Source organism: Artemia franciscana, chromosome 2, assembly GCF_032884065.1.
Source record: "Artemia franciscana chromosome 2, ASM3288406v1, whole genome shotgun sequence".
NCBI lineage: Eukaryota > Metazoa > Arthropoda > Branchiopoda > Anostraca > Artemiidae > Artemia > Artemia franciscana.
In genome coordinates, this window is record NC_088864.1 from 32,749,518 (window position 1) to 32,776,139 (window position 26,622).

Sequence of the window (26,622 nt, forward strand, 5' to 3'; positions counted from 1 at the left end):
ATCAAGTTTAGTCTTACCCATCAAAAGTTACGAGCCTGGGAAAATTTGCCTTATTTAGGAAAATAGGGGGAAACACCCCCTAAAAGTCGTAGGATCTTAACGAAAATGACACCATCAGATTCAGCGTATCAGAGAACCCTACTATAGAAGTTTCAAACTCCTATCTACAAAAATGTGGAATTTTGCATTTTTTGCCAGAAGACAAATCACGGGTGCGTGTTTATTTGTTTGTTTTTTTTTGTTTTTTTTTTTGTTTTTGTTTTTCCCCCAGGGGTCATCGTATCGACCAAGTGGTCCTAGAATGTCGCAAGAGGGCTCATTCTAACGGAAATGAAAAGTTCTAGTGCCCTTTTTAAGGGACCAAAAAAATTGGAGGGCATCTAGGCCCCCTCCCACGCTCATTTTTTCCCAAAGTCAACGGATCAAAATTTTGAGATAGCCATTTTGTTCAGCATAGTAAAAAATCATAATAACTATGTATTTGGGGGTGACTTACTCCCCCACAGTTCCTAGGGGAGGGGCTGCAAGTCACAAACTTCAACCAGTTTTTACATATAATAATGGTTATTGGGAAGTGTACAGACGTTTTCAGGGGGATTTTTTTGGTTTTGGGGGTAGGCTTGAGGGAGGGGGCTATATGGGAGGATCTTTCATTGGAGAAATATGCCATGGGGGAAAAATTCAATGAAAAGGGCGCAGGACGAATCTGGTCACGTTAGAAAAAACGTCAAATTCAGAGCTTAATATACAATGCTGGGTGTTCGGAGCCTCTCTATTATGGAGTATAATTTGAAAATAACACAACTATACGAGCGATAAAACATATATACCACAACCATAACTCAACTAACGAAAGAACTGCTAAGAGATAACACAACTATAAAGCGAAAACAGGTGAAAACTAACGGGAAAATAAACGAACTAAGAGGTGGAAGGGGCCCAGAGAAAAATATAATCATTTTTCAATTTTGAGCCTAACTTCCGCAAAGGATTAATAATGTCAGAAGCCCCGAAATACCGAATTATTTTCTTTTCAAACAGTTCGTGGTAAAGAACTGTAGTAAGGGGCAACCCGGCTCAATAGTAAACGGAACTCTAAAAAACGGAATTTTGATGCTAAAAGATACATCAAAAGAATCGAATTTTCACGCTGATTCTAAATATATAAGTTCCAATTAATTTAGTCTTTGTCATCAAAAGTTACGCGCCTGAGAAAATTTGCCCTATTTTGGAAAAAAGGGGGAAACATCCCCTAAAAGTCATAGAATCTTAACGAAAATCACTATCGCATTCGGCATATCAGAGAACTCTATAGCAAAAATTTCAAGCTCCTATCTAAAAAAATGTGGAATTTCATATTTTTGCCAGAAGTCAAATCACGGGTGTGTGTTTATTTGTTTGTTTGTTGTTGTTTTTTTTCTTTTCCCCAGGGGTCATCATATCGACCAGGTGGTCTTAGAGTGTCGCAAGAGGGCTCATTCTTACGGAAATGAAAAGTTCTAGTGCCCTTTTCAGTGATAAAAAAATTGGAGGGCAAATAGGCCCCTCCCACGCTAATTTTTTCCAAAAGTCAACAGATTAAAATTTTAAGATAGCCATTTTGTTCCGCATAGTCGAAAACCATAATAACTATGTCTTTGGGAATGACTTACTCCCCCACAATTCCTGGGGGAGGGGCTGCAAGTTACAAACTTTGACCAGTGTTTACATATAGTAATGGTTATTGGGAAGTGTACAGACGTTTTAGCCAAAAAAAAATTAATATACTAATTTCATTTCAATAATTTATGTGCGGAGAGCCACAATCAAACATGCATTAATTCAAAAACGTTCAGAAATTAAATAAAAAAAAACTAGTTTTTTAACTGAAAGTAAGGAGCGACATTAAAACTTAAAACGAACAGAAATTACTCCGTATATGAAAAGGGTTGTCCCCTCCGCAGTCCCTCGCTCTTTACGCTAAAGTTGACTCTTTGCCACAATTCTACTTTTTAAAACAATTAAAAACTTTAGCGTAAAGAGCGAGGGACTGCGGAGGGGACAACCCATTTCATATACGGAATAATTTCTGTTCGTTTTAAGTTTTAATGTCGCTCCTTACTTTCAGTTAAAAAAACTAGTTTTTTTTATTTAATTAGAATAAGGAAACGAGTTTGTTAAAGAATATTATTTTATTTTGAATAAAAAGAAATCATAGTAAAAACGTAAAAAGAAAAAAAAGATGCCAACAGCACCCGGTGTTCCCAGATGGTCACCCATCCAAGTACTGACCGGGCCCGACGTTGTGTGACTTCCAGGATCTGACGAGACTAGGTACTTTCTACGTGGTATGGCCGTTGGCTGAAAGATTTTGTAACAAAATGAATGTTGATCCACAAACTGAAAAGAAACAAAATGCCTAATTTTAGAGTCATAAAGCAAGGTTTTTAGTAGACAAATATTTAGAAAGAATCAAAATATGTTTATCCATTGTTTATTTTTTTTTAAACTTTTTTCCTTCTGAAACAAAAACGACAAGTCCCCCACAAATGTTTCTACCTTTGATGACTACCCTATGGCTTCCTAGGCTAGTTTAGATTAGTCGAATTAGAGGCTCTTGGTTTATTTTTAAAACAGTTCCTCAATTTTTGCGTATAATCTATTGGTTTCTTAGGGGAAAATGAGCTTCCTCTCAAGTCCTATGCTTTGTAACGAGATCAATGTAAAAGCAGACTTTATTGCTTGTAACAAAAGGGCAAGCTTGAAATATTTATTCATTTTTTGTTAGGGTATAATTTAACGATTTTCAAGGAAAATGTTTCCCCCGCCTCCAGTCAATTCTTACGCGTTGTTACTAGGTAGGCAAATGCGAAAGTTTTCCTTTTCACATTCAGTATCCTAAATTTCATAGCTTTGTCCTTTCCAGATGGTCACATGCTATAGAGCATTTCAATTAATTTGTAGCCCTTAAAAGGGCTGTTGGTTAATTTGGGGGTTGGGCCTGGAGCTAAAAATTAGATTCATTTAAGCCTTTGCTGGTTTTTCAGTCTTCTTTGGTAGAAGGACTGCTTGAATATTGGGCAAAACGCCTCCTTGGGCAATGGTGACCCCCGACAGAAGCTTGTTGAGTTCTTCATCGTTTCTAATGGCAAGCTGAAGGTGACGAGGAATTATACGAGTTTTTTTGTTATCTCGTGCAGCATTACCAGCAAGCTCAAGGACCTCGGCAGCCAAATACTCCATCACCGCTGCAAGGTAAACGGGTGCGCCTGCACCAACTCGCTCCACATAGTTGCCCTTTCTCAGAAGACGGTGGATCCTTCCCACTGGGAATTGGAGACCTGCCCTATTTGAACGGGACTTTGCCGTTCCCTTCACTTTTCCACCCTTTCCTCTTCCTGTCATGGTTTCTAGGTTACGAAATTCCTTTAGATTCTTTAATCACGAACAAATTGAAAATGATGTCTGTTTTTGAATGCGCAAACAATTTATACTCCAGCCAGCGAACTGAGTTCCACTGAGAAAAGAATTGCGCGCGAACTGTAGTTAGTATATAAACGGGTCGAGTTTTGGAAAAGCTATTCAGTTGATTATTGGATTCTGTTAAAGAATCTATTAACAATGGCTCCAAAAACTTCAGGAAAGGCAGCAAAGAAAGCTGGTTAGGCGCAGAAAAACATTAGTAAAACTGATAAGAAAAGGAAACGAGAGAGGAAGGAAAGCTACGCCATTTATATTTACAAAGTTCTCAAGCAAGTGCATCCCGACACTGGTGTTTCTAGCAAGGCAATGAGCATCATGAATAGCTTTGTCAACAATATCTTTGAAAGGATTGCTGCGGAAGCCTCTCGTTTAGCTCACTACAACAAGAGGTCCACCATCACTAGCAGAGAGGTTCAAACTGCTGTGAGGCTGCTCCTACCCGGAGAACTTGCCAAGCATGCTGTTAGTGAAGGCACTAAAGCTGTAACAAAATACACAAGCTCCAAATAAGAGGGGTTTTCCCTGTCTATTAGCGCCCAATCAGCCGGGCCCTCCCAAACAGCCCTTTTAAGGGCTACCACCTTATTCTAAATGCTCTGCTCTCAAATTGCTTTTACTGTTCCTGGCTTGGATTTGCGAAATTTCAGGTAAACAAGAACCCATACTAAACCCTAATACGAAAAAAAACAAACAAAAGTCCCCTGTTTCAAAGGCAACGCTCAATTTGCTTGTTGTATACAAAGTAATATATTATCGACGTAATAGTAAAAGAGAATTAGAAAACGGGGCCTCCGTCTTTTTCATGACATTCCATCAAAAGCATTTTAATAGGCTTGTTGGGTCCCATTGGGAGCTATTCATTTTTTGGGTATTTTTGGATTTATTAGGCTGGCCTAAATTGGCATTTTGACGTGTTTCTTTTCATTAGATGTTTCGGATCAACAGGCCCTTGACTCATACCTTTTTTTGTCACGGAACACTAGGCTGCTTAACGCTATTTTGCGTGTTTGTTTAAACCATCTAGTGGCCCTTAAAAGGGCCGTTGGTTAAGATGCCATTGCATAGAAATTAGGGTACTTAAGCTCTCTCGCCATGGATACGACGGGCAAGTTGAATATCTTTTGGCATGATGGTCACCCTCTTGGCGTGAATGGCACACAAGCTGGTATCCTCAAAAAGTCAAACTAGATACGCCTCGCTGGCTTCTTGTAGGGCCATCACAGCCGAACTCTGGAACCTCAAGTCAGTTTTGAAATCCTGGGCAATCTCTCGCACAAGTCTCTGGAAGGGCAATTTCCTTATTAAGACTTCGGTACTCTTTTGAAAACGAAGAATCTCTCTCAGGGCTACGGTTCCGGGCCTGTATCTGTGTGGTTTTTTACCCCACCAGTAGCAGGAGCCGACTTACGTGCAGCCTTGGTCGCAAGCTGCTTCCTAGGTGCCTTCAGGGCTGCCAAAATTTATTTAGAGAGTTTGTCATATTTTTTCCGAAAATGTGCTTTTTTTGTCATCTCAGATTCCATAATGTGTCACAAAATGTGTCATATTTTTTTGTTACAGGCGGTATCCTATTTAATTGTCAAATCTTTATTTAGAGTTTTGAATATATAATCTTTTCCAAATCAGTTCAAAAAGGAGTAAACTTAACCTTATCCTATTATCTTGGGATCTTGACCTTTTTGTGACGTCATGAAAGAAATAGAAATATTCGATTAAATTAATGTTACACACTATGAATTTGTGTCTGGGCGGCCAACGAGGCAAGTTTCCATTTATAAAAGTTTTAGGGACAATCAATTCCGACAGCAAATTGAAAATAGACTTTTCGTATGACGTCGTAATCGTAATCAGCTCTATACGTAATCGGCTTTATTGGCTAAGCTTTTTATTTACTCAATATGTAAGCCATGCAACCAGCTTCAATCTAGTATTTCTGACATATTTTTTGGTGCGTTTTTAGGCCAGATGGATTATTCTGAAGGAAAGAAATCTCTGGAAATTTGTAATCTTGTCCAAGGTTGGATACCCCTCCTATACTGCTAAAAATGGGAGTTGCTGCTTATGCACACAGCTTTTGTAATCTGCATGCTGTTTAATTTTTACTATTAAGTACGTACCAGTTGGCTACATCAAATACTCAATCAAGAAGCCAATTAAGTTCAGATATTCAGCGTGCATTTTGATTTGAAATTTCCGCCTATGGCTGTTTTTTTTGCATAGTTTAAGTTTTAAATACGGTGATGGTATCTGTCCTGTATTCTGCACTGTTTGTGTACTATTGCCAACGTTAGGCTGCGCTATTCCCTTCCATTAATTTGTAGCTTTTCTGGAGGTAGAAAATTGAAATTTTACTTTTTTTTATTACCATTTAAAAATCAAGACTAGGATGACAAAAATGTGTAATTTTTTTGAAAAATTTGTCATCTTTTTTTGAAAAATGTGTCATTTTTGTCGATTGGGTCATCATTTCGTCTGAATGTGTCACGCAACATCAAATTGTGTCATTTTGACACAAAATTTGTCAATTTGGCAGCCATGGGTGCCTTTTCACCAGTTGATTTTCTCGCAGTTTGTTTTGTCCCAGCCATGTTGATAGATTGCCTCTCTTGAAAAGAATGAACAAAGGAGCAGATATCTAGTGTCTAAATTTATATGGAGCGACAGCCGCGCGATAGAGTAACAATTTGTGGGGAACGCCTTCAGTAGTATAAATTAAACGAGCTTTCAAGAAAACTTGTTAGTTTGTCAAAAACTTTAAAGCTGATTGCTACGGTATCGTATTAAATATGACAGGAAGAGGAAAAGGAGGAAAGGGGCTTGGAAAAGGAGGCGCAAAACGTCATCGCAAAGTTCTTCGTGACAATATCCAGGGTATCACAAAGCCAGCAATTAGAAGACTGGCCCACCGTGGTGGTGTAAAACGCATATCTGGCCTAATTTACGAGGAAACCAGAGGTGTTCACTAGAAAATGTTATTCGCGATGCTGTCACCTACACAGAACATGCCAAGAGAAATACTGTAACTGCTATGGATGTAGTCTACGCTCTGAAGCGTCGAGGTCGTACATTGTATGGCTTTGGTGGTTAATGATTTCCAAATGCCTTTTGAACTGTCCCCCTACCCAACGGCCTTTTTAAAGGCCAACAAATCTTTAAACACTTTCTAGCCCCGGTTCTATGAGTCTTTTTTATATTGTGCATTTAAAATGTCGGTAAATACTTTTTTTTTCTTTTCGTCTCAGGTGCAATATCTGATTCGTATTCTGCAAACAAATTACCATTGCTATTTTATTGTATTTAGCTTTTCCTTGCATATTTGAATAAAGTTGTTTATTCTCATCATGGGATTATTCAAGAAAATAGTTGTTGCTATTCAACTGCACAAGCCTATTCTATCATGTTGGAATGAAGATAGTAGGAACGGAGGAAAATGTGTTCCTACTCTTACTAAATTGCCGCTGGACCTTATAGTTTGGACACAAGTATAATATTGCATTAGTTATTTGCAGTTAATAAACAAGTATGAAAAGCTGGCAACAGTTTAGATAGCAAATGAATTTCCTTGTAAACTGACTCTGAGAATGAAGCCCAAAATCATGAGTTTCAAACCATAACAAAAGGCATCCGATGGACTTTAATTTACTACTACTACTAATAACTCACTGCAGCACCAAGTCACCTGAGTTCAACACAACTACGCACGCTCCTTCTCCCACCTAATCTATTTAAAGCCTCCCTCTTTACACCCTCCCAGGAAGTTCCCATTTCCTTTAAATCTTTATTTATGACATCACTCCCAACCCAGACAAGGACGACCTGCTTTCCGTGTAGCCCCAGACGGTTGGCCAAAAAGGACAATCTTCAGTAATCTGTCATCCTTCATCCGTAGATCGTGGCCTAGCCATCTTAAGCTTTCTTTCATTATAGCCCCAGAAAGCGGGATTGAACCTCACTTTTCGTACAACCTACTGTTTGAAATACGGTCAGTCAGCCGGGTACCCAGAACAATCCGTAGGCAATTTCTCTGGAAAAAATCTAGTAAATTTTCATCTGCTTTTCGGAGTGCCCATGCTTCAGAGGAACTCAAGAGGAACTAATGAGCACTAAGTCTAACCTAATGAATGATATTTCTCGTGTCGTATCAAATACAATGAAAGATCGCCGAGCTTCGGAAATTATAAGTGAGGATATTGTGAACGAAGTTTATAATTCGATTTCCCTTGAATATAATGCCAAATTTGAAAAAATTGAAACAACCCTTCGAAAACTTTATAATGCCGTGAACTTGCTTGAAAATAAAATCTCTAACTTAGAAGACAAGTTTGACCAACTAGAGCAGGATGCCTTACTTGATAGCCTAATTTTCTACGGTGTGAAACCGAACCCCAATGTGGAACTGAGAGAAAATCTTAATGGAGTGATAACACAAATAATGGGCTTGCAAGATTTTAAAGAAATGGACCTCTTAAAGGTTAATCGATTCCGCATGCCTGCTAATCAAACTGAGAATGTGAAAATCGCCCCAGTTCTAGTAAAATTTTCAAGCTTAGATACTGCTCGTAAAGTGTTTGCAGCAAAAAGTAAGTTGGCAAAGTCAGGTGTATTTGTTTTAGAAAACCTAACTAAAAAGCGTCGAGTTCTATTAAACGCGGCTCGTAGCACCTTTGGCCCAAGAAGTGTTTGGTCTGATCACAGTCAAATTCTAGCCAAAGTTCTTGGTGAAACTCGTATACGCAAAATAAATTATTTGCATGAATGTATTAGTATGTGACTGGTTATTATTTTCTTGGTGCGTATCCTTTCCTAAGTCATTCTTTTTTACAGTTTCTTTTTATTTCGTTTCGTTTTTTTTTCATGCTCATGGTTCATCCCGATAGTACCTTCTGTGCTATTAATTATTTATGTGTTTATAATCCTTTGACAGGTTTTTCTTTCGTAATAGATTTAGGTAAAGATTTCTTTTTTGTTCATCTGGTGATTTAAATGGACTCCAAGTAAAACCTGCTTTTGTCAATATTTTAAGTCGTGAAAGACGCCTTTGCGAGCTTGAAAATAATCCTTTTGATCTAATTAGTATTGTGAATAATTCTGTGGGTCAGGTTAATCAAAACCTGACTAATATAAACCCTGTTTGTAATAGTAAATATGTTTCGGAATTGGGGGGAGAGGAGGTTACCAAAGGAAATTATTCTCTGACTGCACTTCAGCTTAACATTCAGGGTCTTTCCTCGTCAATAGATAATTTAAGACAAATAGTTTTGGATGGACAGCCTGATGTTGTTGGTTTGTGCGAGACATTTTTGGATTCTGGCAATGAAATGCTATTGGATATCCATGGCTACAAAATGGAACATATAAACCGCTGCAAGATGGCTAAAGGAGGTCTTGCCATGTATATATCTAGTAATTTGCATTATTGCTTACGGGATGACTTATCAAGGAATTTTGAAGGTATTTTTGAGTCACAATTTATAGAAATTAGAGTTAATGTTATTGATCTAATCATAGGCAATATTTATCGTTCTCCTAGTGGCGCGGTTTCGTTGTTTCTTCGGTATCTTGAGGAAATACTTGACTTAATATTGAAACGTCCGTGTCAGTTAATCATAATGGGTGACTTTAATATAAATTTGATGGATTCAAATTCTTCGGATTCAGTTGATTTTCTTTCAACCATGCTTGCCGCAGGAAGTCTACCAACTACATCCATCCCCACACGAGTAACTAATGTTACAGCTTCTTTGATTGACAATATCTTCTCTACGCTTTGCTTGAAGAAAAACTCAATTTTAGTTACTGATATCTCCGATCATTTTCCCATATATTCTCGGTTCAGTTTTAATCGGGGAAGGAATAACCGGGCTCAAGTGTTTGATTCCTATTCTATTAGGTTTGGTGAAAATGAGTTATCTCTTCTTGGTTCTAAATTAGCGAAAAATTCGTGGAGCTTATTTGATAATAACAAGGATTTTTCTTGTTTATTTGAGTCGTTTTATGGAACCATAAAAGAGGCTATTCTTAACATTTGTAAATACCACCTTCTAATCGCAGGTCTAAAAGGATTATTCCTCTAAACCCATGGATGACATCCGGACTTCTCAAAAGCTGGAGAAGGAAAAATAATCTCTGGAGGTATTATAAATGCGCTACAATTTCAACGAGTGCTATTCGTCTTTGTCAATTCAAGATTTACCGGAATATATATAATTCCTTGTGTAGGAAAGCCAAATCTCTCTATTATCTAAATAATTTTGCTGCGAGTAATAAGGATATTCGTAAAACTTGGAAGGTAATAAATTCTGTGCTTAAACCTGGTTCTCAATATAGCTCTTTACCTATGAGTCTGGTCATTGGTGATGAGACTGTAGAGGGTGAGCTTAATGTCCAAGAAGCATTTACTTCATTTTTCGCTAGTATTGGTAATAATATCGCTTCCACAGCTACTTTTTCTCGGTCTAAGTCAGACTTTAGATCTTACCTCGGGCCGTCTTGTGTTAAGTCTATGTTTCTAGAGCCATTAACAGAAATTGAAATTACTAAAATTGTTAATGGCTTGAAAGACTCATCTTCAACTGGGCCAGATTCTATTCCTACTAAGGTAGTTAAATCTATTCTTCCTTCAATAGTTGTGCCTCTTACAAAACTTGTTAATCTTTCATTTAAATATGGGGTTTTTCCAGATCCTCTCAAGCGTGTTCGGATTATTGTTCTGTATAAAGGTGGACCAAGAAATGATCCAGCAAATTATCGACCAATTTCAATTTTATCAGTATTTAGTAAAATCTTCGAAAAGGCTATGCTTTCTCGTCTGCTTAAATTTCTAAAATCTAAAGAGTTTCTTCATGATTTTCAATTTGGTTTCCGAATGAAGCACTCCACTGAGCATGCCTGTATGACCCTTTTGAATTTTATACATTCTGAATTGGATTCGGGATTAATTCCGGCTGCTATATTCCTGGATATTCGCAAGGCATTCGATTCCTTAACCCATGAAATTCTTCTATCGAAGATGTCTCATTTTGGCATTAGGGGTAATGTATTTTCTTGGTTTCAATCTTATTTGAATGATAGGTTAATTTCTGTCAATCCACAATTTAATTTCTGTCAATCACAAGTGAATTTTGGCGTCCCTCAGGGATCAGTTTTAGGGCCAGTGCTATTTTTGATTTATATAAATGATCTTTTTTACGCAGTAAAAAAGCAGAAACCTATTCATTGCTGTAGACTCCGTCATCCTAAACCTTCCCTTGCCCATAGTGCCAGCTATAGTTCAACATCTTCTGATGTCCTTGTTTGTTTTGCTGATGATAGCACACTCGGCACTTCGGGGAACTGTGAATCCGAGCTTCGATTAAACTTGGAATACTTGTTTGAGAGAGTAATTTCATGGCTTGATGCTAATTTTCTTACCCTAAATTATTCAAAATCCAATTTTTTGATATTTTCGCATGTTTCTCAGATTTATCCCAAGTTATCAGAAATTCATCAGCCAAATGGGATAATTCACAGATCTAAAGATCGATATGTTCGTTTTTTGGGCATTCTTGTTGATGAAAATTTGTCTTTCAAGCGTCACATTGATTTGATTAAAATGAAGATATGCAGGAGTCTCGGTATTTTAAGGAAACTCAAACATATTTTCCCTGGATCAATTTTGGAAATCCTTTTTCACTCCTTGATCCGATCTTACGTTTCCTACTGTCCAATAGTATGGATGTCAACCTTTCCTTCACTGTTAAAACCACTTTCTAAGGTTTATAATAAAGCTAGAAACCTCATTAAGGAAACTAACCGTTCAAGAGTTATCCCATTACTTGTTCTCGAGTCACTGCATATTCTTTCGTGTGCATGTTTTACTTTTTCTCAGCTTCATGGTGACCTCCCCCGTCCCCTAAGTGTTCAGCCATCTTTCACCTCTGATCAGAATAATTATAAGCTTCGCAACACCGAAAATCATATTCAAGTTCCTTTTACTCCTTGTGTAAGGTCAGACTTTAATCCTTTAATTGCGACTTACATTGTATGGAATAAGTTGCCCGAATCAGCTCGAAGGTGCCACTCATTCGGTTTGTTCAAAAAAATTATTAAAAATTCATTGGCTTCTTAGAAATTATTTTATCTCTTTTTATATGTGTATATGCGTGTATGTATGCATATATATTTCCTGATTATTTCATTGGAGTCTATTTTATCTACAGATCTACTTAATTAATTTAGTCTGTTCAATCTATTAGTCTATTTAGTTTTGTTTTCTATAGTTTTTCATTTTATCTATACTTTCCTCTCTTCTCCTTTTTGCTCTTCTCTCTGTGAGTAAGTGATTATTTTTTACCTTCTCTGAGTAAGTGGCTCGTTCATTTTCCCCTTTTTTACAGGCCAAAGAGCCTTTGGGGAAATAATGAAATGTAATATTGTATGTGTGTTTCGTGATGAATAAATCTTATCTTATCTTATCTTATCAGAGCCACATTTGACCACTGTCATCACTGTAGCTTTCAATATTCTAATATTGGTTTGTAGACTTCTTTCTATTCTTCCAAACTTTTTTTAACTGTGAAAAAACACCCTGGGCCCTAGCTATTCTACTTTTAACATCTTCACTGCTCCCACCATCTTTACTAATAATACTACCTAGGTAACTGAAGCTCCCAACCTGATCAATCTTTTCGGTACCTAATGTCACCTGTTCATCTTCACTTATTCCTATAGCCTTAGTGACTTAGTCTTCTTAACATTAATTTTCAAGCCTATTTTAGCACCCTGAACTCGTAAAACCTCTAAAAATTCATTCATTTTGCTCACACTTTCATCTAATATGATTAAATCATCAGCATAATCTAAGTCCAGGAGCGTTCTTCCTCCCCATTTGATTCCATGGTCTCCAATCGCCTTTCCTGTGCTCCTTAAGACGAAGTCCATCAAAATGATACACATAAAGGGGGATAGAACACAACCCTGCTCTTTAATTTAGAGGTCAAAAAATAACAGCAAACGGACTTTTAGCTGGTATTCACCGTTGAAATATATTGCATTTCAATGGTAAGCATTGAACATATTAGATTGTTCCAACGCTGCTTTTGGTCTTTTGAAATAAAAGACGACATAAGCCTATAAAAATGATTTTATTTGTGGATTACATAGCAGTTATTTGTGATATTTTATTTGTGATCATATAACAACAATTTGTTTTGCGTTTTTAACTTTTGGAAAATTTTTTGCCATTTGTCAGTTAACTTTTTGAGTTTTTTTTTTTTTTTTTTTTTTAATTTGATTTATGATTTCTATGTTTGTTTTTAAGCAAAATTCGAAAACATACTGCAGAAAGGGGGACATTTCTCCGGTTTAAAATAATTTCTTTTTGACTGGAACGTATAATAAACTTTCAGATAGCCTATGATCGAAATAAATAAAAGCGGTTTGTTTCAACTTTGCCTTCCCCCCCCCCACATCTCAAAAAATTCAAAATTTCAGTATCTTTGGCTTTTTGAAATACATGACTATAAGTAATAAAAGCCTTTGTTTCGAAATCAAGGGATAGGTAGGTTTGTTTTATTCTATTGTAGATGATTATAGTACTGTAGATGATATTTACAGTATTGTGTATTGTAGATGATAGTATTACGGTGTGAAAAAGAAAAAATAACTGGTCAATCAATTTTAAGATTTTTTCGCTTTGTAATGCTCGCTAATAGTATTATTACATACCAAGAAGTAAATAATGATAAGGAGATTGTGAAGAGGAATAACAAATTCAATGTGAGATAATAAATAAATGCGTGAAATAAAGAAAATACCATTTTTCAAGAATTTTTTTATTTGGTGAAATAAGAAAATGAGGGCTAATAATACAAAAAAAAGGCATTTTCAATTTTCCAAACAAGGGGAAAATGCCGTCTAACTCAAATGCCGCGACAAACTTAAGAACATACGCTACTTTTTTACGATGATACAAAGTATGACGGAGCTTAAGCAAAAAATGTTCAAACTGCTTAATTTAGCAAATATTAACACAGTACTCTGAGTTTACTTTGAATTAACGAGGTGTCAGTAGGCAGCGTCATCTTTTTCCAGAGAATAAAATGATATTTTTTTTTATATATATTTGACAATCTGGGTATATTAAAGACAAAATGTCTGATTCATTTGTCATCCAGTGTGTTAGAATATAAATTATAGAAGGAAAAAAAAATACAGAGATAGAAAGGAAAGGGTGAAAGAGAGAGAGGAAGAGAAAGAGAGGGAGATAGTAAACGAGCGAAAGAGAAGGAAAACCGCGCACACAACACACAGTTAATTTAATAATGATTGGTTTAAAAATCAAGTCCTAATTTAGAAGTAAATTCACGCACGTCAACGTCATTTAGTGCTATGATTCCATGTTAGGACTCATTTTTAACTAAGTTTTATCCAGCTATGAGATTGATAATCAACATATAGTTTCTATGGTATAAGATTAGCAAGCTTAGAAAGCTTAGCGGATTAGAAAGCTTGAGAATTCCCCAGGAATATACAGTGAAATATATGAAAATATGCTCCAGACAGTGAAATACCCAGCAAGGGCTTGTTCGATGAATAAAATTATTTATTTATTAATTCATGAATGATTTTTCTACTATTGGTCTACAGTTTATGCACTACTACTTGCCAATAAATTTCTTCTCCGCGAAAGGCTAAAAGAAGCAAAAAGCAACAACAAAAAAAATTCATGGCTGCAGTAATTGTCACGGTTGCTAGTAAAGAATAATGGATTATATAATGTGGATTATAGCATATAGTAATCGAAACCTCAAAAATGGTGCTGAGACTGCTGAAAGACAACTGACTTTCATCCAGCTTTTCATTCAGTGGTAGCTATTATTTCGATTAATCTTAAAAGTAAAAGTTTATTACAAAATTAAATTTATGGGAATTTTGAAAACGAGCTGAAACCCCTCGATAATCACGTCAGACCAACATGGAAAATGCACCATTGGAGCCATCATTATTGAAAATCATGCACAGCAAAATTACAATCTCCAAATTTAACAGCTAATGAAATCTTTTTTTGCATTGGAAGTAATGATGTGTCTCCATTTTTCTTTTTTTTCAAAGGGAGATTAAGCCAGTGGACTTAGAATGTTAGCTGAGGGCTTAATTGAAAGAAAATTGTAATATCTAGAGTCTGTTTAAAGTAACAAATAGTTTGTGCCATAGCGAAGTGGCATTTTCTGCAATTTTGTACCACAAAACACCTATTTTTGCCCGAAGAGAGTTAAAATGCAGAGAATACAAATTCTGATAGAGCCAATAGATTCTTGTACAGTCTAAAACTTTAAACAGGAGGTATTAAGCCCCACCCCCCATCTTCAAAACGGCTCCAAAGTATGCCATAAATACCCCAATAGGTTCTGTGTTTATTCATAGTTCGTCAGTTTATAATGACACAAATGCTGCACTACCAAGGTCTTTAAAACCCATCATCAACTGATTACCTTTTTAAGTAACAAAAGAGATCTTGCCATAGCAAGATCTCTCTGGGATACGGGGCATGAGGAACGCTTTCTGTCATGTTGAGGAACATAAAATCAGTTTTTTTTACCAAAGAGGATCAAAATGCCAGGAAGTTCGAATTCTAAGATAATCAATAGATTTGTCACGACTTAAAACTTTAAATACGTGGTTTCAGCTCAGTGGCATAATTTTGTAAAAATCCTGGGGGAGAGGGCCAAATTGGAGCCAATTTTCTAAAATCAAGTGAAAATGACAGTGAAAACTGATAAGTGAGTCAATAGTACCATAAGGGTAAAGATATACTTAAGAAAACTAACCCGTTTCTGTTGATACTTGAATTATGCAAGCTTATCTGAGTTTTGACATGACTGTTGAAGAAACTATCTTCCAGTTGGGATGGACTGGGGTCTGGAGGGGAGAAAACTGAGGTCTAAGAGGGGCAGTTGTTTTCCCTGCCCCATAGGAAATTACACTTCTTTTTCAGCTCCCCATCCTGAAGAATAGTTCTACAGCAAGTGTTACAATTAGTTGTGAATGCTGCTGCCAGTACCATCGTCATTTTTAAATCGTCAGCTGGTAATGACATGAATACTGCAGTGACTACCAAGATTGACGATCAATAACAATCAGATGACGACCTTTAAAATGGTGAAAGAGTTCGTGCCACAGCAAATTGATATTTTCCGCCATTTTGTTTCGCAAAACATCAATTTTTGCTCAAAGAGGGTTAAAATGTCAGCAAATGCAAGTTCTAAGATAAGCAATGGATTTGTTAATGTCTAAAGCTCAAAAAGGGAGTTTTAGGCCTCTCCACCTTGAAGAAATGTTCGACAGCATGCGGATCAAGCTTTACAATATATTTTGAATACTGCTGCGAGTTCCGTCTTTATTCATAAATCTTCAGGTGGTCATAACGTGAATGCTGCAGTGACTACAAAGATGGTTGATCATTTAACTGCAGATGATGTTCTTTTTAACAACAACAGAGATCGTACCATAGCAAAGTGGCATTTTCTGCCATTTTGTTTCGCAAGACATCAATTTCGGTTCAAAGACGGTCAAAATACCAGAGAATGCAAATTCTAAGACAACCAATCCATTACCATGTTCTAAAACGCTCAACTAAAAGCCTTGAGCCCCTCGTACTGATAAACATGGAATATCCTATTTTGTATGGTTAGCATGCATATCATAATATATTTTTAATTCTTTTTATCTGCCAAGGCTAGCATGTTGCAACAATATCGCTGCGAGATGCTTAATTTAAAAATACTTTTAGAAGCTATATTTAAAAGCTACTACCTCTCTACGTGGATCTTATAGATTCGTCTTAATAACTCCATTAAAAAGTGCCTTATTACACATTTTGGAGTGAGAAGGCTGCGCAGCATAACAAAGGTGCCATTATAATCTCCATGTCAAAAACCCTTAACCGGAGGTATGAAATTCCCCCTCTTGTATGCCCCCTTAGTAAGCAAAAACTAAAAAACACATTTTGAGAGGAACTTGCCAAATGAAAAATATCACTTATTTATTTTCAGTTTTTTTAAATAATTAAATTTCTTATGTGCAAAGTCTCAAAGATACAGGTGGAAACATACTTCTTGTAATCTTTAGTTTTGTGATAAAAAAAAGTTTTTTTTTCCAGCTGAAAGCAAGCAGCAACATTAAAACTTAAAACAAACACAGAATTATCGCATCGTCCCGTTCCTCAACAGTCGCTCTTTAAGCTAAAGTCTTGAAGTTCTTTAAAAATAATTAAAATATAAGAAAATATGAGACAATGATATGAAAAAATTATTCTCATTTAAATTTATCAGCCCTTGTTTTTGAGCATGCTTTCTTGAAGAATTGTGACAAGAAGTCAAACTTTGGCGTAAAGGGCGAAGGTTGAGGAAGGGACAGTCCCTCTAATATATGCAATAATTTTCATTCGGTTTAAGTTTTAATGTTGATCTTTACTTTTAGTTGAAAGGAAAAGAAATTTAATTTTTCTCCATTTATCAAATCATACTAGGAAATCTTCTCCCCCGGGTAAAATTTTCCACGGTTCCCCGTGAACTTCCATTCCCACGAACAATTCTCTCCTTGGAAAACCCCCCTCCCAAAAAAAAAGAATTCCATACATTTCCAAATAACAAATATTATATGTAAGCAATGGGCAACTTCTGTAAGTTACAGCCCTTTCCCCAAGGACTGTTGGGAGAGGGTCGTTTCATCCACGGACATATAGTTCATAGATCTTTCAGCTATTCTGAATCAGAAAGCTATCTCAAAATTTTGATCGGACGTCTGAGGAAAAAAGGGGCGTATGAGGAGGGCTAGTTGCCCTATGCTCTATTTGGTCACTTAAAAAGGGCTCTAGAACTTTCTACTTCCTCTCCCGATCATCTAGAGTCATTGGTTCAATGCGACAATCCCTAAGAGAAAAAAACAACAACAAAAAAACAAATATACACGCATCCGCGATCTTTCTTCCGGTAAAAAAAAAATGCAAAATTCCACATTTTTATAGATAAGAGTTGGAGGACATAGTATTCTCTGATATGCTGGATTTGAAGGTATCATTTTCATTAAAATCGCTTGAATTTTTTGGGGGGTGTTTCTCCACTTTCTTGAAAATCAGGCACATTTTTTCAGGCTCGTAGGTTTTGATGGGTAACGTTAAACTTGTGAATTTTTTACATTTGGAATCAGCGTAAAAAGCCAATTTTTTGAGATGTGAAATGTTATCGAAATTCTGTTTTTTAGAGCTTCGGTTACTATCGGGCCGTGTCGCTCCTTGCCTACAATTCGTAACCTGTTTACATACTTAATAATATAATTCGTTTAATATAATTTTATTATATTAAACGAATTATTTAATATAATTTTATTATAATTCGTTTAATATTATTTAATATAATTAAATATAATTCGTAACTGTTTGACATAATTGCACTTACCTTGTGGGAAATTTTAGGGAAAGTAGGAAATAAAACATAGATTTAATATTGTATTTGAACAACAACAAAATCATTTTGACACCGCTTAAAGGAAATAAAGACCTTATTATAAATTTATTGTATTTTCATTAAAAATAAAATAGAGAGAATAATTAAGAAAAGTTTTTTTTTGCGGAAATAACGAGCGAAGTTGAAACCTAAAACAAACACAAATTATTGCTTCACATTTTTAAGTTTACGCAAGATTTATCTTCAAAACTCGCTCAAATAAACTGACTTGTGATGCTTGATAGATATTTTGTGATACCTGACTCGATAAAATTATAGAAACTAGCGCTTTACTGAAAACACAAAACCAACACCAAAAGAACAAGAAGTTTTCTTAGGAGCAGAAAATTACAGGATGCTGAAAATAAAACGCTCATTTGTAAGACTCTCAATAGTCTTTTACTAACCATGATATCGATAACTTTTAAGCATACAATTATAATTCTCTAAAAAACGCAGCTATTTCAGTTTTCATAAACCATTAGTTTTTAAAATTCTACCTATATTGGAAAATGAGACGAACCAGTTTTTTTAGCTATTTTTTTACAGATATATAGGCTATTGCATAATTTACAAAGCAATAATCTTTGTTCATTTAAGTTTCAACTTCGCTCTTTACTTCCATAAGAGAAACTTTGCTTGTTTTTTCAATCAATCATGGAAAAGGGCATAAATTTCCCAGACGTAGTAATAGAAAGCGTTAAGGCAAAAATGGTTTCATGGCTCAAGCATTTTCGTAGAGTCTGAAAGACTTTTGCCATTCTCTTTACACAATGCATACACTCAAAACTAAGCATTAACCAATGAGTAATATTGTCAAACTTAGAAAGTGATTGTATACTTACAACCTTATTCTTTTTCAGAACCATAGATGTCACTTTGATTGCACCTGGGACGACAGTGGAACTAACTTCATTGATAAATATATCTAGAAAACAGTCCTTTCCTGTGAAAATAAATCATGCTGCTGGTATCATTCAAAAAAAAAAAAAACTCGGGACTTTTTTCTTTTACATTAGAAGTAAGTTGAAAACAATTAAGTCCTCAAAACATCCTTGGATTATAACATTGTAAATTATATGAGTGTGAAAATCGAGGATATAAAGTATTGCTTCCACATTCGTTACTAATGGACTAGACATTATTGTGCACAACATTCTTAGAATCCTGGAATTTAGAGTGCGCTCTTTCTGTATTTTCATCTCTAGTCATGTCTTGTTTGCTACCATTGTTTTACCATTTAGTTCATTACTGTACTGTTGACAATAAATTAATTTCTTTTAGTACACATTTCATAGCATTAGCGCGTTGTAGACGTGGGCAAGGATATTTGTCCAGCACTAGGGCTCGTCTTACATGATTACACGGTGTTGCAATTGATCTTGCACTTTTTAATGATATGAATTTTGCCTGACTCAGCTCAAAAACTGTTTTTCAGAAATAAAATATGACTCAGAATAAGATATTCCGTCTATTAAAAGCAATTTTCTCATTTTACAGGGCAAGATTTAAATGTTCAAGTAAAAAAACAGTACCAAATTTTTACAGTCTCTTGCGATGTTATGTGACTTAAAAGCTAATACAAAAATCGTTTTATTAACATGAAAGTAGATGGTGATATTGCAGGTCAAACGAGCAGAAATTATAATGTATATGAAGGATTACCACCGCCCTCCTCCCAAAGTTGATTACGGTATCATTTGACTGATGTTTTACTGAAAGCACTAAAGAGTGCGACAAATATAGTCTGTTGGTCATTGCAAGTGTTTTATTTACCGGTTCTGTTTCGAAGCATTTGAACTACAAGTTTTAGGCTATTGCTTACAGCAAACACAAACAAATAAGTCTTTAATTCAAAAAAAAAATTATAATAATAAGCTGTTCATAAAGATGCTCTAGTGTTAAGACTGCCACTCTTGAAGCTTTGGAGAAAGATGTTAATTTCAGCGTAAAAAGTCGGGAGTTTAGGGGCGGCAGCCCCCATTCATATCCAGGGTATTTTGGGTTTTAATGTCACTCTTTACTTCTATATTAAAAGTAGTTTTTCAGTTAATTTCAATTTGTTCTTGATATCAAGGGAGTTAAAATAACTTAAAAGACTATTTTGATAATGAATTTAATTCTATGCAAGAAATCTTTCAAACTTTAAAGTTTGTTCCAAATCTAGATCGTTTTGTTTTTTTATAAGATATTTTTTGTCATTTTACATTTTTTTTTCTATTGTTCATTTACTAACAGTTATATCACAATTGTATACGAACACTTGATTTTCATGAGTCATTGTCAGAATTTTTAGGTCATCAAACTAATAATTTGGTATTTCTCTGCACACATTAGAAGCAAAGCGCAAAAATTACCCACCTTGCTTTGCTTGGTAAAGGCTAAAACTAAACAACTCACTCAAAAAACACGAGCTTTTCAAGTCTAAGCTAAAGAAAAGTCCACGTATCTATAAACATTTCGCTCTAGTATTCTGGATTTTTTTTTTTATTTCATCCTTCTTATTGGCTCTCACGCTTGTAACTAGTTCGGCAAGAACATCAGCAATATACACAGTTAATTGCCGAATATAGCAATAGCGTCATTTCTTTTGTGAGGACTAGACAACTTAAAGCTGATTTACGCGTTTTATGCTAATAAGATATAAAACCGATGGTTTAAGATTAAAACAAAAAGAAGGAAAATGATGATTTTAGTATTAGTACAGCTAAGCAAGAGATCATAAGTTCAAAGACCAGCCAATTATGTCATAGAGAAATCCCTTCGTAATTTCTAATAAGAAATTCTTTCCTTTTAAACTATATGGAAGGTTTCACCGTCCTCAACCATTCTTATCATTTTCTAATATGTTCTGTTCCGTTCTGTTTCTCTTCTAGATTTTTTTTTTTTTTTTTTTTGGAGTGACAAGTTTATTCAGTAAATTTCGTGCAATTTACTCGCAATAAAAAAGAAGCAACAATTTTCGGCACAGTAAAGGAATATGTAATAAATTATGACCAAAATGAAACCTCCCAAAGTATTGGATCGGATAACTTTAGCTCACAATATTGCCCCTTTCAATAGGAAAAATCATAAACTTAAAAAAAAACTAGCCTTTTGAGAGTTATTTTTTCTTCCACTGAAGACCGCTGTTTAACAGTGACTTAGCTATAAGATACAAGAAACAAATTTAAGAATTCTAAGAAACAAATTTGAAGCAAAATTGTTAAAAAAAGAAAGAACGTTTACAGCTGGAGAAGAACACGACGGTACATGATCTTAAATGGTTTTTTTCTTTCTAGATTTGTTTCTAAATAAATACTTCAATTTCACGATAGCTTTCTTCAATATCCTCCAAATTTAAAGTGTGTTGTCGACGAATATTTAATAGCTACGTTTTCATAACGTTAATAAAACTTAGATTTATTCTTAGCAATTTTTTTTTTAATTAGTTTCGACAATATCTCGATGCGTAGATTATTATTGTGTTGACATGTTAACAGTGGAAAATAGAGGCAGAGCGTAGGAGTAGGCTCTCTCTTGCAGGAGCAAAAGTTAATGTAACAGGGAATGATTTTACATTCAAACATGCAAAACAAGCAACTATCTGCTGAAGGTAATATCTTCAAGCCAAAGTTACACCTGCCTTTTGTTAGAAGCGAAGGGCTTAGGATAGATCGTCTAGTAATTTTACAGAATTTAGCTCATCTACAAAGAAGGCCCATCACTAATACCGTCTTCCAAGGCCAGGGTTGCAATTGAAAGTCGTTATCATAAAGATAAAACGTGAACTGAAAAACCCTTTTCAGGCAGAATTAAATCTTAATAAGGCAAGTCTTGAAGACCCTCAGGCTATATGAAACTTAGTAAGTTTTTCGTCACAGGTTTTCGTTTAGAAAATTGACAGCAGAATTTTAAAAAGGCAAAGCTCCATGATTACATTCGCTAGTAAATACACAGTTGAAATCCGGTGGAAGCAAGTCTGCATTTTAGATTTTAGAGGTTATGAAGAAGAATTTTGACAAAGATTTCTGGCGCATCTTGACTGTACAAGTTTAAAAAATAAACAAAATCCAATAGTCCAAGCCACATGGAGTAACTTTCGTCTCTAACTAGCACAATCTATTTTGTATGTTAGGCTAATTCTATTAAGAGTTCGTGGTGCTCTACACAACCTTTCTAAGAGACGAAGAAAGTGCTTTCAAAAAAAGAAAAAAGAACAGTTTTATTTTATAATAGCTAAATTTTTACTAATTAAAATAAAAATAAAAGTTTTTAACTAAAGGAATTATTTTATTTTATTAAATCTTTCTATATAGCAAAAGCTTTTCTGTCTTCTTGCTTTGGCTTAATAAACTACAGAAAACACAAAAAAATGTAAAAACAAACCTACTCAATGGTTGACGACATTTAATTACGGTAATTCAATTTAAGACCAAAAAGCACAAAATTAAGCGAGTTAAATACGTTTGTCTGTTCACATTCAAATATGCTGTGAATTTTGAGTAAATAAGTATTTGAAAAAATAAACAATACTGGGAATATAAATACATAAAATAACAATAGAATAATACATTCGAAAGATAGAATAGACTTCTAAAAATCTTTAACTATACAGAAAGTCATACAAATCCCCTGTTCTTTCCTTTCTCGGTTTTGTAGGTTGCACTTCTTCTGAATTGTATTTATTCATGTTTTTACTAGGTACAGAGTTACTATCAAATAGCTCAGCGTTTGTCACAGATAATTTCATAAGAACTCTCCTTTGTTCCGGAGGAATAGAAGGATTGCTGCTTAATATTTTTAATTGGTCTTTCAAGTCAACGAAAATATTAGATTGGGTGCTATCGTTTTTTCTAAACTGAAAAGTTTCACAATTGGCGTTTTCCACTTTAGGAGGTTCCCCTTTAGAACTGTAAATTATCTTAGAAGTGGGCACAGGAGTTTCACTAACAAGTGTATTTTCAAGCGAGAGACCTTTCAAGGTTTCTTTAATGACGTCTCTTGGGCAAAAAACTTTCAACCACTACATCTCGGGACGACAAACGAGACAGAATCTTTCTCAGAGGAGATGGTAGTGACATACCATTGATGCATGTTTCAGAAGATTCAACAGTGTGCTTGACATTTTGTATCAGTTCGGTATGATTAGCTTTGGACTTACACTCTTCGAGGTCTACTTTGCTGCTGGAACCTTGGGAGATTTTGTACTTTTTGGAGTGTACACAATTATAATTTGTTTTGTTTATGAAATTACAGTTCCTCTTAGGTATACGAAAGTCACCTTGTGAGTGCAAGTTTTGTGCCGAAGACTCAACTTCAGCTCCTCGAATATCAACGACCTTAAACGAAGGTTGAACAAGTCTATCGCACGTCCAATTAACGTTTAAATTTACTTTAGAGGTCGAACTGGAAGGTGGGGCATTTTTTCGCTTTGAAGCCACCTTTTTTTGATAAACAGTCACATAGCTGCCCCCATTAGATATCAAGGAAGAACTTGTCTTATTCACTTTAATGGAATTGCCTTTCTTTTTGCTGACACTAGTTCTGAATGGAGTAGAAGCCATTAATGGCTTTGTACTTTCTGCTGATTCCCTGCTTTTACTTTTAGAACTAACAGTCTTGTTCTTTGAAACTAAGCTCTCATTCCCATGGCTATCATAGTCAATATAAAGGCGGCGAGACGTCTCAGGATCCAAATCTTCTGAGAAAGCTTTATCTTTCTTTATCATAATATGTTCTTGAAAGTCCCTTTGCACTACTGACTGCAACTCTTTAGGATTATCTTCTCTTAAAACGGAAGGGATATCATTCATCTGAGAGCCATGCAGTGCATGTGGATCTCTGTAAAAAGCAGGAGATTGGCGAGTTCTTCCATACAACAGTTTTTTAGGAGTTGGATTTTCGACTGGCAAAAATATATTTCGCAGTCGTTTAGGAGAGAAATACTCATATTCAAAAGTTTTTTTGGAATGCAGATTTCTGGGATCTACTAGATTAAAACTAGGAAGTTGCTCAAGAGGGATTTCAATGATACCCGGAAACAAAGTCATCTGCATTGGAAATTTGTCATCCTTTAGGTGACGACATGCCTTGGTATCTGAAAACGGTAAGTTATCCACTAGCAGTGAAGGACCATCTGTGTGCTGAAAAACCTTCGATGATGATATCTCCTCCCGCTTATCTATGGCAGAGGTTATGTCACTAAAGTTTGAAACACACTCAGAACTTCCTTCTATTAAGGTTTTGCATTCAGAAGCTAATGTTTCAGATTGGCAATTCTGACTGTTATCTTGATCGTATGAACCATTTTTTCTAGGTGTATTAACAATGGAATGACTTATACTGCTTTAATCAGAAGCCAGGTTAGGGTCTTCCGTGTGTCATGAATCTGTACAGAACGAGGGATCACAAGAAGATGAAAAGTCACCTGAAAAAGATAAAATTGGTGATGCCTGCGATTGGAGAGAAGTAGATTTTCGACCAGCTGATTTTGTCACGGACTTTTCCTCTTTTCTTCTATAACTATCATTATCTTTGCGGACCCGAGTCCTTTTCTTATTATTTTTCTTTGTAAACACGTCATTCTTTAATGCCTCCGTTTCACAATTCGTATACTCAAATGCAAATTTGAACCTGAAACTTCAGCTTCTGGCATGCTCATTAAGCTAGCTTTCGATACTGGAAAGTCAGCAGAATCTCCAGACCCCAAGAAACCCCGAAATCCAGCTTTTCTATTGGCTTCACACAGATCCAAGTCTCTACCAGCTTTGTCACGGCGGCAAACTTTACTTCTGAGAACATTTGGCGGTGCGTTTAAATCTAATTCCACAAATTCCTCTTTACATGAACGAGATCTAGTGGTTCGCTTAGAGGGAAGCTCCGTTTTCTGCTCACCCTTTTCTTTACATTCTTCTTTGGTATTTCTGGAATAATCCAAGTCATCCACAATCATATTTATAGGTGAGACATGAAGAGTAAACAAAGTTTTTTCATCTACTTCAACATCACTATATGTTTCTTTTTTTGTCGGTTTATCTTTTTCAGTTAGGTCCTCTGTAGCGATTTCTGATGTACATTTTAGCATTCTCTTTTCTTACTTTTCTCGTTTGCTTTAGTTTCTTCTTTCCTTTTACGTATCTTCTTCGGTCTAGGGCTAGACTTTTGATCAACTTTGTTTTTTTTTGCCAGAACTTACCTTGTTATATACTAAATCTTCTTGCTTTTGATGTAGGAGAGTATTTTCTGAAGGTTGTATCGGTTCATTCTGTCGTTCTGCTTTCTGTTCATTCTGCTTTTCATATTTTCAGAACGTATCCCCGCCCCGAATTTTCAAGGTTTTAAGTTTTTGCGCCTTAAATTTTAATTAATAAAGGTCCCTCTATTAAAATTTCAGCTATTTCAGAGACAAAAAGAGCCAAAGTTCATACCTCTACCTTTTCCGTCACATAAATTCGAAGTCCTAATGACCCATGGAGCATATTTCCAAAAATTTAAGTCGATCAGCCCAACTGCTACTGAAATTAGGGCCGTATTCATGATCTTGTTTAGGGGGAATGGGGCTTACACAAAATAAACTTTAAAAGACAAATCAAGATTTTTTTTATATGCATTTTTGTTATGCTTTTAAGAGTCAAACAAGCGTTTCGGGGGAGGAGGGTTAAGCCCCCAACATCCCCCTAGATTTGGCCTTGGTTAAGGATAATACAGATTTGCACCTACGTTGTTTCGTGGATAGCCAAAGAAAAATAATACGTCCGTGTTACTCATCAAGTTTTTTAGAATAAATATTCCAAAATTCTTCATGATAAGGTTTCTAATTATCGCGCAAGTCCCATACCTTTGAAGAAACTAAACTCGATGGCTTCAGTTATGTAGTGTAGCTGATATTATACTGATATTTTTTTAATAACGTTAATAACAAAGATATTACATGATAGGCTTTCATCCAAAGCTAGATTAGGTAGAAATCTGAACACAAAAGCTGTGAATTTTCTCTCCAACAAATTTTGACAAGAGAGTTGGTTAAACTTTACTTTACGCAATAACTAGTAGTGTAGCTGGTAAAAATGGTCACGGTAAAATTTTGTGTTTTACGAATTTTACCGTAAATTTATAGAACACCGTAAAACATATTTTTACAGTATTTTACGTATTCTACCGATATTTTAAGTATTTTACAAGTATCTTACACATTTTACTGATATATTTTACAAGGACTTGCAATTTTCACAGCAAAAAAGCAAGAAGAGGCTGGCAGTAATAGGTTTGGGTATGATTTTGTTTTGTGTATAGCTGTATTACACGGTTTGAAAAGCCGTCTCTCTGACTCCTGTCTCTTGTTGTCAGAACGATAAAGTGTATTTGAGTACAGGAAATTATAATTTTGAAATGGTGAAATAATAGCTGAAATAAAATTATATTAGTTCTGTGAGCTGTTAAATGAAGAAAGGGCTATAAGCAGGATTGTCATGTGACAAATAAGAAAAAAATTATAAAATTAAACAGCCGAGAAAACGAGGATAATGTCAGCCGTCTTCAGTGCTTAAAAAAGAAAGACGAAAAACTAACTTTTTGAAGCAACTCTTAAAAGAGCAAAAGAAAGACTGAATCAAACAAACCAAGCCAGAATAAATGAAAGACTAATCAAGGATTAGATTGGGCAAGAATTCTGTGCTTATTGATTGACTCAGCATGA

General features: G+C 35.4%; 1 protein-coding gene and 1 pseudogene across 3 annotated transcripts in view; both read right to left on the reverse strand.

Moving 5' to 3' along the window:
• Window positions 1-26,622, reverse strand: part of LOC136040253 (monocarboxylate transporter 2-like) — a 375,363-nt gene that overhangs the window by 308,426 nt on the left and 40,315 nt on the right. The window lies entirely within an intron of this gene.
• Window positions 2,223-2,341, reverse strand: LOC136024590 (5S ribosomal RNA; annotated as a pseudogene).